The sequence below is a fragment of the Arctopsyche grandis genome, chromosome 5 (assembly GCF_051622035.1).
Source record: "Arctopsyche grandis isolate Sample6627 chromosome 5, ASM5162203v2, whole genome shotgun sequence".
NCBI lineage: Eukaryota > Metazoa > Arthropoda > Insecta > Trichoptera > Hydropsychidae > Arctopsyche > Arctopsyche grandis.
The window spans coordinates 8,750,817-8,766,207 of record NC_135359.1 but is presented as its reverse complement, the minus strand read 5'-3'; positions in this window follow the sequence as shown (position 1 = coordinate 8,766,207).

The following is a 15,391-nucleotide window of genomic DNA, read 5'->3' as shown; positions in this document are numbered from 1 at the left end:
TTGTATTGTGTTCGTACGTATATTTTAGTTTAAAATTGATTTTCTGCGGTAGTTAATTTAACCGGGCAAATCCGCAACCAAATTAGAGTATTTGCCCTGGATCCTGGAGGGTTTTCCGGATCTACGTTCATCAGTAAAAGTCACCACACCTTGATAACCCAATTTGGGTTTTGTTGAAAATTCGTGTTTTTAATTAGGTATCTTTGAATCGTCGAGGATATGTTTATGAAATTCGATTTCGTATTTTGGAGATTTTTCCCTCGTTTTGTTTCATTCGACTGTTTTGATCAGTTGTTCGGAGAGCGATAGTGGAAAATGTAAATTATTTCCGCCATGCGATATGCAAACATATCGAATTACTTATCATTTACTCTGTTATGTATTCTGTATTGAAATATTGGGAATAATTTATACGAAGTGAAAACAGATTTATTTTATTATAAATCGTTGCGATAGATAAGTTTCGGTTTAATTCCAAAGGGACCTTTTTATGCGCACATTGATCGATGCGTCTTTGAAACTTACTCGACGTATCTGTGGAAATGGTTGGAGACGCAGACTCCGAAAAGTTCCGAAAAGTTTTCATAATATGTACAACCATACAAAAATTGTTCGTCAAAATTACATATACTAGCATCTTTGATCATAAAATTAAAAAAAACTAGCATCTATGTAACTGTGTTCAACATCAATTAGACCTATGTAGGTTCATCACTACTTGTGACCTCAAATGCACTTCTCATATTTATCATATTACTTGGACACTTTTTTAGATTGCTATATTATTTATTTATAGTTTGGACCATTGTAGCATTACAGGAATTCCTAATGTGCCACATTGGTCAAAAATATAACAGAAAAGAAACAAAATAATAACTTAAGAAATTAGACATGACAAAAACAAAAGATATATGTATATACACAAACAACACAATCATAAAAATAATAAGCTATATAATAGCGGATAATAATAATAATTATTAATTATAAAAAAACAACAAAGAAGGGAATATCTTATAAAAGAAAAAAGAGAAATAAATATAAATATAAACATATGTATGTACAGACAAAATACATTTATATATCATCATAAAAAACAATAGCAATTAATAATTGCAGATAACGTAAAAATATCAAATAGAAAATATAACCAGCCAGCAGCATAGCTCGGTCGTTAAGCTTCTGCTTAGCGTCAAGAAGGTGCCGGGTTCAATCCCTGAATGAAAATGAATTTTTCAGAGTATGCTGTTGGTCAGACCTGGATTTGTGACTCCAGGTTGATCGTTTCCTATTAGAGTTTGCCAATTTTCTCTGATTTCATTGTTGAAACGGTTCCCGGAAAAAAAAATTGGCTAAAAATCCTTCCTACCTACTATGTCACCACTATTTGAGGTTTGATTGATGTACAATAAAATGTATGTACAATTCATAGATGTCTCGTTAATTTGCAAGTTTTTCAGTGTATCGCAATTCAACGACTTGTAATAAAAATGCTGCATTTGTATTTGTAATTGTAATTTGTAATTGGCCAGGAAGGCGCATTGGGATTTACCTGTAAGGCCTTCCTGGTATATATGTAAATAAATAAATAAATAATAACATAAGGAATGTCTTGCTATTGCTGTATTGCTGTAGGTACAGCCAGTTCCAATAAATAATAACCAACTGCAAATACAAAACATATCTGTGAGGCCCAAATGGAAGAGAGTAAATCAAATTCCACTCATAAATCACAATCAATCAAATTATCACAATAATCAAACGTTTATTCAATTTTCTCAACTTAAACATGTTTTATCAGGCTTAAATTAGAATATGCTTTTACTATTGGAATACTCATTTAAAAAAAATATGTTATACGCTTTGAAAGGGTACAAAGGAGAATTACTAAAATACCTTCCGAACTTACATACATACATAAATCACTTTCTTATAATGAGAGGTTGAAAAGAATGAATCTCATCACACTGGAAACCAGAAGAAAAAGAGACAACTTAATGGAAATCTTTAAAATAACCAGCAAGCAGTATGGCTCGGTGGTTGCGTTTATGTTTAGCAACGAGAGATTACTGGGTTCGATCCCGTGCTAGTCTTTAATACTGCTGGTTAGACTTGTATATTTCTGACTCCAAGTCGATCGTTTCTTATTAGAGTTCGCCAATTTATCTATTTTTCATTGAAACGGTTCCTCAAATTAGCATAAATCTTCCAACTTGCTGTCACAATATCTGAATTTGATTTATGTACAGTATGTAAAAAATTATGTACAAGTCAAAATCCATAGATGTCTCAATAGATTTATTAATTAATGAATTGTTAATTTCGTGGTCTTCAGCCTCTCGAAATACAGTGATTAATGTAATGAAAATGCTGCAATGTTTGTAATCAATTGTCTAGGAAGGAGCATTGGTGTCTACCTGTCAGGCCTTCATGGTATATTTATCTGTGTAAAAAAAAAGTTAAATAATCATTACATTTGTCCATTACATTACATGTCCAACCAATCATTACATTACATGTCCAACCTCTTTATGTTCAATGGCAACACTCATCTTAAATAAAATTGAATGAATTGATTTAAGATTCATTATTTTCAAACAGAGTCGTTAAAGTTTAGAATAATCCGCCCAACTATGTAGTAAATTCTGAAAACTTAATATTGTTGCGAAGGGGTAGGTTCAGGATCGAAATGACAGGCCAAAGTCGCTTCACAGCATTTATTCGACGATTCAGGAAATCCATTCGTAACCACCGCTCACTCAGAATAATCGAACTACTGTGTACCTCCTTATAAAGGACAAGTTGCCCAGCGTAGCATCCCCGATCTGTATATTGTGTATATATATAGCGTGTATATTGTCTAGGCACGTAGTTTGCCCTGGCGAGTCGCACGCACTCGCCCGGGTTTATGAGAAGTCCAGCGTATCCTTTGTTCGGGCACTTACTGAGTCCCGTTAGCCTAATCTCCATTGTTTACCCTCGAATGCACTTAGACAGTGGATACCTTCTCTCTTGTTCCCACTTTACAATATTTTGAAAGCAAGCAAGATGTCTTTCTTAAACTTAAATTGTTTAAATTCATTTCTTTCAATATTTTCGTTTTCTTTTAGTTTCGCTGTTCTTTTTATATATTTATTTTTTATTTTCTTTTATCTCGTTCTTCCTTGATCTTTTTACTTTTTCCTCTCTTATTTTAATTCTATTATTGTTATCTTGAATGGTTTATTTATTTTTTCTTGTCTCGTCTCTTTTCTTTATATTTTATTTTATTTTATTTTATTTTAAAAAAATCAATACCACAGAGACTTGACAGGTTGCCCCAAAGCGTCAATGTGATTATAATACAAATAATAAAAATCATAAAAATTATAAAAAAAAACATCATAAAAAATAATAAAAATTATAAATAAAAAAAACATGATAAAAAAATAATAAAAATCAAGTAAAAAATATGTACACAAAATAAAAACAAAGAAATAAGATATGTATGTATAAATCAAACTCCTTGAATCCATCGGCTTTTCCGCCTCCCCCAAGTATGTTAAATAAATATATAAATCTTTGAAATTAACATGAGGCAGTCGTACGTGAAAAACTTCTAATATCGCAGCAATCCTCCATAAACTTGAAATGAGAGCATTTTACGATCTCGGTTTAACAACTACGGGTATTATCACATTTAAGAGAGATTGTGTGTGTGTGTGTGTATGTATGTATATGTGTTATACGATCTCAAAAATAAAGGATGTGTTCACTTTAATGATCTGCCAACGAACATCCTTCGGTTACTTGCGAGGAATTTTACGACCGAAATCATTTTTTTACGACACTAATACGCTTGTTGCAAATTTATCGAGTTTTATCACGCTTCCTTTCCGAATAATATTATACGATATATGTAATTTTTTTTTTTTTTGGCGCAAAAGTACTTTATGAAACCTTGTAAGAGAGATTTTCCGGGAAGTTTTAATTTTTTTTTACATGTAAAAATATGTCAAATATTATAGGGCGAGAAAATCTCCAATATTCGAATTGTATAGGACTTCATGGCAATGTGTGCCTTTTGTGTACGCTTGAATATTTCCCAGGTAGAATTATCTCACAGGGAGAAATTCTCAATGGAAGTCACACATATTTTCTACGTTTCCATTTCGCAAAATTGAATTTATCCTTTACGCCATGATTTTTTCGAGGCTTTCAAGTCGATCGGGCACAAATTACTTGCGAAAGCGTCGAACGAAAATGCTATTACTCCTCGCCGCTGTTGATTTTCCCTCGTTCTGTAGCGCGGGAAAATTTTCAAAATTGAATTCACGCATCGGTCGAGTGTCCTATCGACGACTCGATAAGTCCTAAGTCTTGAAACACACAATTCGCTGGGCTGGGTTGTTGTAGGGAAATCTCCCTCCTCCCTGAGGATACATATTGATTCGGAGACACTTCGGAACTTGACAAGCTTGAGGGGCAACAACGAGATCCGAAATTCGTCGAAAAAATCTCGTATTTACTAGAGTACGTTCTTGAAATCGAATAAAATGATATCACCAAATAAAATTAATGATTTGCCCAATATACATATGTACTTACACATATTGAATAATGTCCCATTGACATTTCAAAAGATACATACTACATTTTTTCAACGCTAGATTCATAATACCAATTCAATGTTCAAAAATGAAAGAAACCTCAGGTCGTATTCATCTGGTGATAAATTATAGGCTATATTTTTTCAAAACTAACGTATGTATGTACATGGGTATATAAAAGGAATTAATTTAATTTGATTAAATATATAAGACTTAATTTGATTGAATATATTTGCTCGCTTTAGTTTAAATTTTACTTATTGACCAGCAACATATATATCAGTGGTTAGCTTTAATGCTTTTGATTGTATATTCACGGGTTCTATTCCTGGCTTTATTGCTGGCCAGACCTTAGATATGTGACTCCAAGTTCGATCGTTTCCTATCAAAGTTTTCCAATTTATATGATTTCATCGGAAATAGATCCAACAAATTGGCAACCCTGTCCTGCTTATAAGTTTAGAGCATCTCATACTTTGTTAATATTTAACAATGCTACAAAAATGTGTCCATAGTAGGGTTTCTGACCCGGGTCGACCCGGGACAGACATTCCCGGGAATTTACGGAATTTTTGTTGTCCCGTGTCCCGGGAATTTTTATCTCGAATCCCGGGAATTGGATTTAAAAAAATCTTGAAAACATACAACATTTTCACGACTACACAAAGGGAAATAATAAAGAGTCGTAAAATTAAATAACTGATTTTATACCGAACAAAACATTCTTTAAATGTTGTAATAAAATCGAATGTATATCCTACGGTGAAACTATTATGAAGCGAGTATATCCTTCTTGTATCGACGATTCCACAATGGAAGAAACTCCTTTAGATTCGGATAAAGATGAAACAATTGTGTGTTTGAATGAAGAATGAAATAAGGAGTTATCAAAGAAGAATATACAAAATAACGTAAATAAAATAACCTCGACTTTTAAGAAAAAATTAAAATATCATGCTGACAGGAGAAAAACCGATAATTTAAAAAAATTGTTTTCGTTCCTTTTAACAATAAAACCAACTTTGACCGAAACTGAAAGAGTTTTTTCCATTGCTGAAAATTTTTTTACCAAATCTAGAATAAGACTTTCGGATTTTCATTTAAATATTTTAGTATTCTTAAGAAGCTACTTTAAATAAGTTTACTTTTATAATTACATTTTTTCGAGTTAATAGATACATATATTATGTATTGTTTTGTAAATAAATAAATATTTTTTTATTAATATAAAATATATTAAATTGAAAAAAAAGTTTTTTTACATGTGTCCCGGGATCCCAGGAATCCCGGGAACGCTCCCGGGCTCCGTCCCGTTTCCCGGGAATTGAAAAAGTCCGAGAAATCAGAAACCCTAGTCCATAGATGTCTTTATGTTTGAAGATCGATGTTTGTAATTGGCCTTGAATAATACTTATGTACAATGTTGACAATATATGTATATCGTGTTAGTAGAAATGGGCTAAATGGGTGTAAATAAATAAATAAATAAATTATGAAAATTTTTATTACATTACAATTTTGATTTGTTTCAGATTATCTCAAAAGAGACGGCCACGAAAAATAAAAGGTGTTAGACGGGCATGAACACCAAGGCGATCATCAAAATCAACCCTAGAATCTTTTCTTCCCACGTCTCCAGTACCTCTAATCACCTCTTAACCCGTCCTCTCAAAGCAAACGGTTGCAAAACCTGCGCATCTAAGTCAATAATAGAACACAATATTTTCTTAATAATATTTATGCTAGTGGTGGTGGCCGTCGAGTGTTCAACGATAGAAGCAGACGAAGCGAATTTTCCGAGCGCGAACATTACCGGAGCGGCGGAAAATTCGACGAGATGTCGCACGCACGCGGACAAAGCCGGAAACGCGGGAAAATGGAGATACGATAAGCCGAGACAAGAGGTGCGACACTACAGGGGCTCATTCGATCTGACAAATCTCCACGAGAGGATGGAGAGTGCTGATGATGAGAATGAAGAGAGTGGAGCCGTCGATTCGTCGAGTGGTCGAGAAATTGCCGGTGTTACCAGGTCGAGGCCGAAGAGGAGGAGAGTGTCTAGAGACGAGATGGGTGAGTTGAGTTATTTTGGTCTGAACGAGCGGTTGAGTTTTTGCCCCATTGAAACAAGGGGAAGTGCCGGTGAGGAAAAAAATCGCTTGCGTGCAAACCACACTTGAACAATGCTTCTCCACGCTTTTCCACTCAGACAACAATGGTTCGAACCAAAGGGAAAAAATGTTGAGGTGTGTCAATAGATGCGATAAACCGTTGAACGATCGGATGATTTGGACACTGAAGGATTTTAAAATACTGATCAAATTCAATCAAATTTATACTCGCATATATAATACATGTACGTACGTAGGATATTGTATAATACCTACGTTTGTACATATGTATGTATATTATTACATAATTAAATTAGTTTAGTACAACAAAAGCAAATAGTCACCTCTGGAGTCACATTCGATTCACAGACATTACACTGAGCAATAAAAAAAACTAACAGAGCAGAAACTTCTCAATTTTCAATAAATTCGAATATGACAATAATTTTTGTTGGCTTTCTCTCGAATTTTTTTACAGATTTTTGACTTTTGCAGTCTCAAATTCAAAATCTAGTGTTGCTGTGCCAAACGTAAGCATTGGAATCAAAAGTCAAAAATATTTTTATTCCGTAATACTATAAGCTAATTTGTTAATTTTTCACTTTACAACTTTTATAAAGTTTGGTTTTCAATCTCAGTATTTGTTTTTTCATTCTTCATCTCGCTCTTTCATCATCCATTTGTGTAAACTTTACCATAATTTAAATCATTTACCGCTCAAATTAGTACGTTTCAACAAAACAATAAAACAATGACTTAAAAAATCAAAACCAACGTGATAATGTGAAAAATTAGCGTAATTATCTCAAATTACGGAAAAAATGCGTAAAAAAATATTTATTTGTGACTTTAAAATTTCGGTAATTAATTAAAGATACGTACGTATGTATATTAAATAAATAAAAAACCATAATCTATAGAATAATACATCTTACTATTGATTACAATATTTATTTTTGGCACAGCAATACTACATTTTTGACTGTAAAAGTCAAAAATCTGTAAAAAATTTCCATTTTTTACACGCTCATATCTCTTCAACGAGAGTTAGCCAACAAAAATCTTTGTCATATTCGAATTTAGTGGATCAAATTGAGTACAGATTGATTCATTTCCGCTCCGGTAAGTAAAAAATGTGATTTTTATTGCTCAATGTTATTTTTATCACTCAGTGCTCGCGGATCCAGCTGACTTAACAGACTAACAAAGCTGGACTGAAAAATTGGAAAGTAGGACTAAAAATTAACATAGATAAGATGAAACTATTGTTCAATGATTATTGCATGCCTGATAGCATTTCATTAGATGATAAAACAGTAGAATTAGTCAGTAATTATTTATATTTAGAACAAATAATAGATATGTCCAGTAGTAAAGAAGAGGAAATAAAGAGATGTAAGAAATAAGGATGGAGTACATTCGAGTTTTTAAATAAAAAATGCCACTTTTACTGAAGAAAAGGTCTTAGGTCAATGAGTTTTGTTAGTGATGATGTATGGATGTGAAACTTAGACAATGCACCCAAAGAAATATGAAACGTTGTTTTCTCGGCATAGCAAGGAGAGATAGGAAACGGTATACGTGGATGAGAAGTATGACAAGGGTAGTTGATATAGTGACAAGAGTGAAGTGAAATGGCAAAGTGCAGGTCAAGTAGCTAGAAGAATGGACGAAAGATGTACAAAGGAAGTGCTGGAATAGTACCCAAGAAAATGTAAAAGGGTTTTGTAAAAGGCCGCAAAAAAGATGGGTAGACAAAATTTGAAAAATGTGTAAAAATGGAAGCGCATAGTTGAGGTCTTCATCCAGCAGTGGATGCTGAACGGATTTAAATTATGAAGATACAAACTTTTGAACGTATCTGTAATACAAATTAAAAAAAAAAGGATTCAATCAATATAAAATTATTAATTTTGCCCTTGATAAGAAGCCTTAATTTAACATTTAAATATACAAAGGCAATTTAAAATACGATGTTTCGTTCGTTCGATATTTTCATATAATTAACGTCAAAGGGTTCACGTCTTAGCTGAATTTCACCTGAAGTTCAATCGAATCGAATCGAAGTAATTTATTTTGACCGGTGGCAAAATTGAATAAGGATATTAAGCAATTTGTTACCCAGTTAAATCGAATTCGCTTCGTCTCAAAACCGATTTTGAGCGCTCGTATATAAAACCTTACAAAACATCTACATCCCTACCTATCCTACATATAGCTTTCTTCAAAGAGACCTTTCATGTCGCTCATTTAGCGATAAAAATGAGATATTTTTTTTCATACTCTATACATACATATGTACGTACATATTTTGATGCTACTTATACGTTACATAGGTGGTGTAAGGAGAGTGTCTCTTTTGGGTCTATTCGAGCTAAGCACTAGGTGGGGAGAGAGACCGGAAGGAAGATCCGAGCTGGCAGCAGCTCGTTTGGCTGTCAAACACGTCAATCAACGCAGATTACTACCTGGATACTATCTGCATCTTCTCACCAACGACACTAAGGTAATGCATAATATTATAATCATGCTATTTCAAGGCTGCCCATGAGGCATTTCGATACTTTATAGAATTGAATTCCTATAAAGATTTTCAGCAAATCAGCAAACGAAGACTTGAAGACCAGCAACTTGTCTGACAAAGGGCTTTTGTTCATAATACACCAGTTGAGAAATTTGTCTTTCATTGAAGGTCACAGACAAATCTATACGTGGATGGCTATACATATATAATATTGTATATATACCTTCGTGTTCAATGTCATTCTACCTCAATAGCTTCGGTCTGATTCAATCATGGCTTACTTTGAGGATTTGGTTCCAAATTAACATAGCAAAAACCCATACAAATGCGTATCAATTTCCGCGGTAATACATTTAAAATTTCAACGGCATTCGATACGGTTATGAAATTCAAACCGCGTAAATATACCCGAATCGCTTTTCAGAAACTGCTCAGCTTCCTTTGTCTGAAATCCTTTGTATAATATATCAACTGCTCGATCCTGTTATAATATAGAGATAGTGTCACGCTCATTCTGCTCCAAATTACCCCATTGTTTCGGGCGTAAGATTGCGAAATGTTATATCTAGTGTGTATTGCAGTAAACACAACTTTGGACTTTTTGGAAAGTTGGGAGTTTCTTAAATAAAAATTAGCTGTATTGTTTTGGCAGGGTGTTTTGAATAATTTCAGTATACAGGATCGTAGAAAGCGCACGTGACTATAGCGTTTTCCGCGAAAGCTTTGCAAAAACATGTTGAAATGGTTGAAGTTGAGTAATGAGTCAAGTCTACGCCCACGCGCGGCCATAATTCACGTGCAAAGCCGCCAAGGTCGAAACCCAGAGACCTCATCGTGAATAAATCTGCAGGAAGTTACCCCGATTTATTTACATGGACCTACATAAGAGTTAAACGTCAAATCTTAGATTGGGGCTTGATTTTCCCCACTTTGAATTCAAGTTCTAGGTCGTATATGTAAAACGTGATGTCTTCAGCTTTATGTATGTAGATTCAGAAGTCAAAGATTCAAACATTCCTAATTCCGTTTAACCAACATTTGTACATCCTCTTGAATGTTGACCTCACTAGTAAATTTTTTTTTGTTACATTTTTAGTACATTAAAAAAAATATAATCTGAAACTTTTCAATTAATTAGTATTCTCCTCGGGTACTTTGGTCCTCAACTTACTTATTAACATTCCCAGAGTACCAGCATTTTATTTAGCTTCCAGATTAATTGGCTGATATTAAAATTTTGTATAAAACATAAATAAAACATTATATCACAACTTGTTTAACCCTTTGAATGCTGACCAACGCCGATCGGCGTTTTGCCAACAAGTTCAAGGGCTGAAAAAAGGCCGATAGGCGTTGTATTTTAAGCAAGTATAAAGTAAACAAGAATACTACCCGCTAAACCTTTCCAGGTAGCATTGAAAAAATGCATTGAACATGGATCGTGTAATCCGTGTCATTCATTTGTCAACGTTTATGAAGATTCGTTTACACCGAAATTTCTGAATTTATAACCATAGCTGAACTATCCGAGTATTTTAGAATGTGGCTTGGCATTTATATAGATTGTGAGCATTACATTTAAACTACAATGAAAAAGATGGAACTAGTTTTGGAAAAGTGCATTCATTAATAGACTATTTATGTTTATATTATATATATTTATTATATATTTTTTATCTATGTTTATTTTATATTGTTGCAAGATAGATTAGAGAGTCTAAACACACCTTTACAAAACTCGAAATCCTTGAAGGTAGTTATATAGGGTAGTGATCTAGAGTTTGTTTACTAGCTACAATTTTTATACCTGTTTTCTATTGGATTTCTTAATAATTACAGTTGGAAATGTTGGCGAAATTTCCAGCGTGGCGGGTTTTCAATAGAAAAGACGTCAGCACTCAAATGGTTAAATTCAAAGTGAAAAAATATATATCACTCTTTTGTTTTAAGAGAAAAAAAACCGAAAGAAAAACCCCAATACATCACAACTTGCAATATATTAAAAAAAAAAACACAATTGAAACAAATAAGAGTATCTTTAGGAATCCAGTAATCAATAGCTTCAGACAAAGACACAAAAAAAGACACGATAATAATTAAAAATAACAAAAATAGGTCACTTAGTTGCTAACCAAACTTTTAAATATAACGATATTTAAAATTATATCCTTTGTAGAGTAATATGTGTATGTATTTTCAAGCTCATAAGCTAGTGATTAGTTTGAACTTTTTTAGTGTACTTTAAGTTTCAATCTATTAACCCTACGATCAAGTATTTAAGAGAATATTCTCGCTAAAATTTTAATGCTTTATAATGGGAGAAAACTCATACCTTGGCTTATGTTCTTAAGTCTTAAGGACATAAGCCAAGTCAAAATGTAAGTCAAAAAGATGTCTTAAGGCTTAAGACATCTTTTTGACTTATATAATAGGTATTCCTCGACTTACGACAGCGATACGTTTTTTCACAAGTGGTCTTAATTCGAATCGGTTGTAAGTCGAATTTCATACAAAACGTCGAAAAATTTTTGTAACATTTATTAATTTTAATAATTCAAATGAATATAGACTTTTATAATAAATAACATTTCCTCATTATCCATATTTACATATTACATAAGTAAAATCCATGTGTTCATCTTCAACGAGAAGTAAAGCAGTGTTACTTTTTTTTAAATATACATACATACATACATATACATATGTATAATATCTAATTTTGATTGAACGGTGTCCTATTTCTTCTTCTGTAGTTTGCAAGGTTTTTTTTTTAATTTAGCGGTTCACACTTAAAAGTCATTCTTCCAATACAGCCCGGTTTCATCAAACTTTGAAAATTTGTTCCATGTTATATTCTTCATTTCCAATCAACGCATTGAATCGTGTGTACAATAAAGTCTTTGTAATCGAGATTTGCTGCTTTCCACTAATTTTTACATCATATTCATTCGCCTTTTTTAAATCTTGCAAACCATCCATTACTTATGTACGTACGTTAAAAGCTTGTTTGCAATTTCCAAATCCCTTTATTTTCAATCTTCATAAAAATGCTGCATTTGTAATTGTAATTGTAATTTGTAATTGGCCAGGAAGGCACATAAAAAAATATAGGCTTAGTGCTTTCGTTTTTGAATTTATCAGGTACAATGGAATTTGTGTCTCAATCTTATCATATATAGAAATCACTAGCAATTTTTCTATTTTTGGATGGGTCCTAGTCTTAATTTATACTGTAAATTTGACTGGTTAAGATCCTTTAATGGCTTTACGAATTCGTTTTATATCTTTTCATTCTATATCTCTAAAACAGTAGAGATGGTTGAATAAGACAACTTCACCCTTCACTATCACCCTTTTACCATAATTATATTTTTTCTTCACTTCAGGTTTCATTTCTAAGTCAATCAATTTTCTTACAATTTATTAATTATTACCGTACAAAAATTATATATTGTTTATATGTACATACATATATTTTTATAAATCGTATTATAAATGAAAATTCAACCACAAATACATCGGATTGACAGAAGTATAGGTACACAACTAAAAACTATAACGAACCGACTAAACAATCATCGAAACGTATTATCTTCACTTGACCGAAAAATAGAATGAATTACCAGAAAAAATGATGTCATATGTACTAATTTCTCAAAAGTATGCGCCATTTAATTTATCTCAAAGATTTATAGAAATTTTTAATAATTAATTTTTCTGAATCGTAGTCAAATCAAAATAATGTCTGAAGTGCGAATCGTCGTAAATCTAGGATTACCCGTATTTATGTATGAATGCACTTCTGCATATGAAAGTACATACATACATACATACATATATTCAATTGATTCAGAAATGTTATTCCAATTCGTTTTAACCGATAAAGTTGTAGCTTAGAAAGTGAGAATGTATTAGCATACTGCATATCATAACCGCGCCCTTCGGTAAAAATTACACATCGAACATAAACATTGAAAAAAATATAGATAAAAGACCCAAAATTGCGGCATATTCGCAATAAATATATTTTTATGGTTCTGTACGATAGTTATCTGCATAAGGACAAAAGGAAAAAGAGACTCGACGGAGCCATTTTTGGCTGATACAAAAATGAAAATTTTTCCCGGGCAGCACAATGGGGAGTAATATCGTAAAGCGCTCGTAATACGGCGACATTCCGAATTGGTGTGCGTTGGAAAATTATTTTGGGCTTTAGGACAAAACCGAGTGGCTTTTCCCATTTCCCTATAATATAGGGAAATTCACAGACCGACTCTCCCTTCGCCCTCTCGCTAATTTATGTCGGCGCAGCGCAAACGAGTGCGATTTGACACTTTCAGACTTCTTGCTTGTAGTGGGGTGAAGTTTTAATGGAAGTCGCCAGATGACGTACGGCAAACATTTCTAAAACCGGTTCCTCTCGCGATAACTGTCGTCCTTCATCACATTTCAAAGACAACTAACGTCAATTATAATATTTATACCTACCCCCTTCTTTGCTTCGGATAAGATCGTTTCGATACGCGTGTCCCTCTGTCGAGATCAAATTTGCAACGTGGCACTTCGTTAATCGGTTAGCGACTTTCGCTAGAACTTTCCATCAGATGAGGCTTTATCCAGGGTGACTTTGCTTAGCCTGCAGACAGATGAGACAGTGAATTAGGAGGGCAGTATTTTGTCCCCTTTTCCCTTTCCACGTGCTTTATTTTATTACAGCTTATATAAAAATACATATCGTATCATAATGGCACATCTGGGAGAAAATGAACCCTACCCCACCTTAAAACCAAATATAAGCTATAGAAATCTACATATGTACATATATATAAAATTGAATGTTTGTCTGTGTGTCTCGTATAGGCCAAATCCTGAAAGTTCCATCATAAACCACTGAACCAATTACGATGGAACTTTCAGGATTTGTTGTATGCATGTCCGGGAAGATTACTGTGAAAGAAATATATATAATATCGCTATTCTGTGTGTGTGTATGTCTGTCTTTCTGATATAACGCTCGCTGTACTACATATAATAGTCGTTTCGATTCGACATATGTACATGTGTACATCAAAGCGAAACCACTACCAAAACGTTTATACGAATACAATAACAAAAGAAAAAACTTCTATATATACTATTTGCTACCAATGTTTCCTCTTGGCAGAGAATTTACCACCATCTATTGAAAAAATATTTAATTAATTAATTTTTCTATTGGTGTTTTATATTGTATGTATGTAGGTAGGTAATTTTTACCATTTTTTTTTCAAATTCAATTAAATATATTTAAAAGGAATTTGAAAAATATACGACCGTGTGTCGATCTTGGATAAATTTATAGTGTACTAGCTGAATCCGGCATGCGTTACAATACCACAATAATGCATTCTCGTTCCCGTTTCCGTTCTCGTTCCCGTTCCCGTTCCCGTTTCCGTTCCCGTACCCGTTCTTATTTGTCGGAAAAACGCAGGCCGCAAACACATTTGAAATTATTGCGTTGCAATGACACTCATTCCCGTTTTTCCATCTTTTCGTCCTCGTTTTTGGGCGATTTTGTTTCACAGTAATCTTCCCGGACATTCATACAACAAATTCTAGAAGTTTCACCGTAATTGGTTCAGTGGTTTAGGAGCTTATACGAGACACACAGACAGACATTCAATTTTATATATACATATGTATATAGGTTTACTAAACTAGTATATATAAATTTACTAAATAGTATATATAAGTTTACTAAATAGGCATATTCAACACAATTTTTACAATTGTTTCTTTCGAGTATAAATGCAAATTAGTTGTGTTCTTTCCTCTATGATGCTAAGATCCTGCAGTGAACGTGCGTGTATCCAGTTTCTAGTTTTTCGTCCTATAAAATATGCACGAAGTGTGTATAGTACGTCCACATAAAATACGAACGCGCTGCTTAGGGGTGGGGTCGGGTTTTTGGCAGTCGGTGTATACATAAATATGTACATGTTTGATATTTTGACAATCACATTCAAGAATCTAAAAGTTTCCGATGCGACTATCCCGAAAAATCTCGTCCTCCCCCCAAATGAACAAGATAAACTTTGCATGCAAATATTTTTTTCGGAACTCCATTTGTAATGTAAATTTCGTTAAAAGCAAAACCGCTGTCTCGCGGGAGTCACATCACGTTTTCG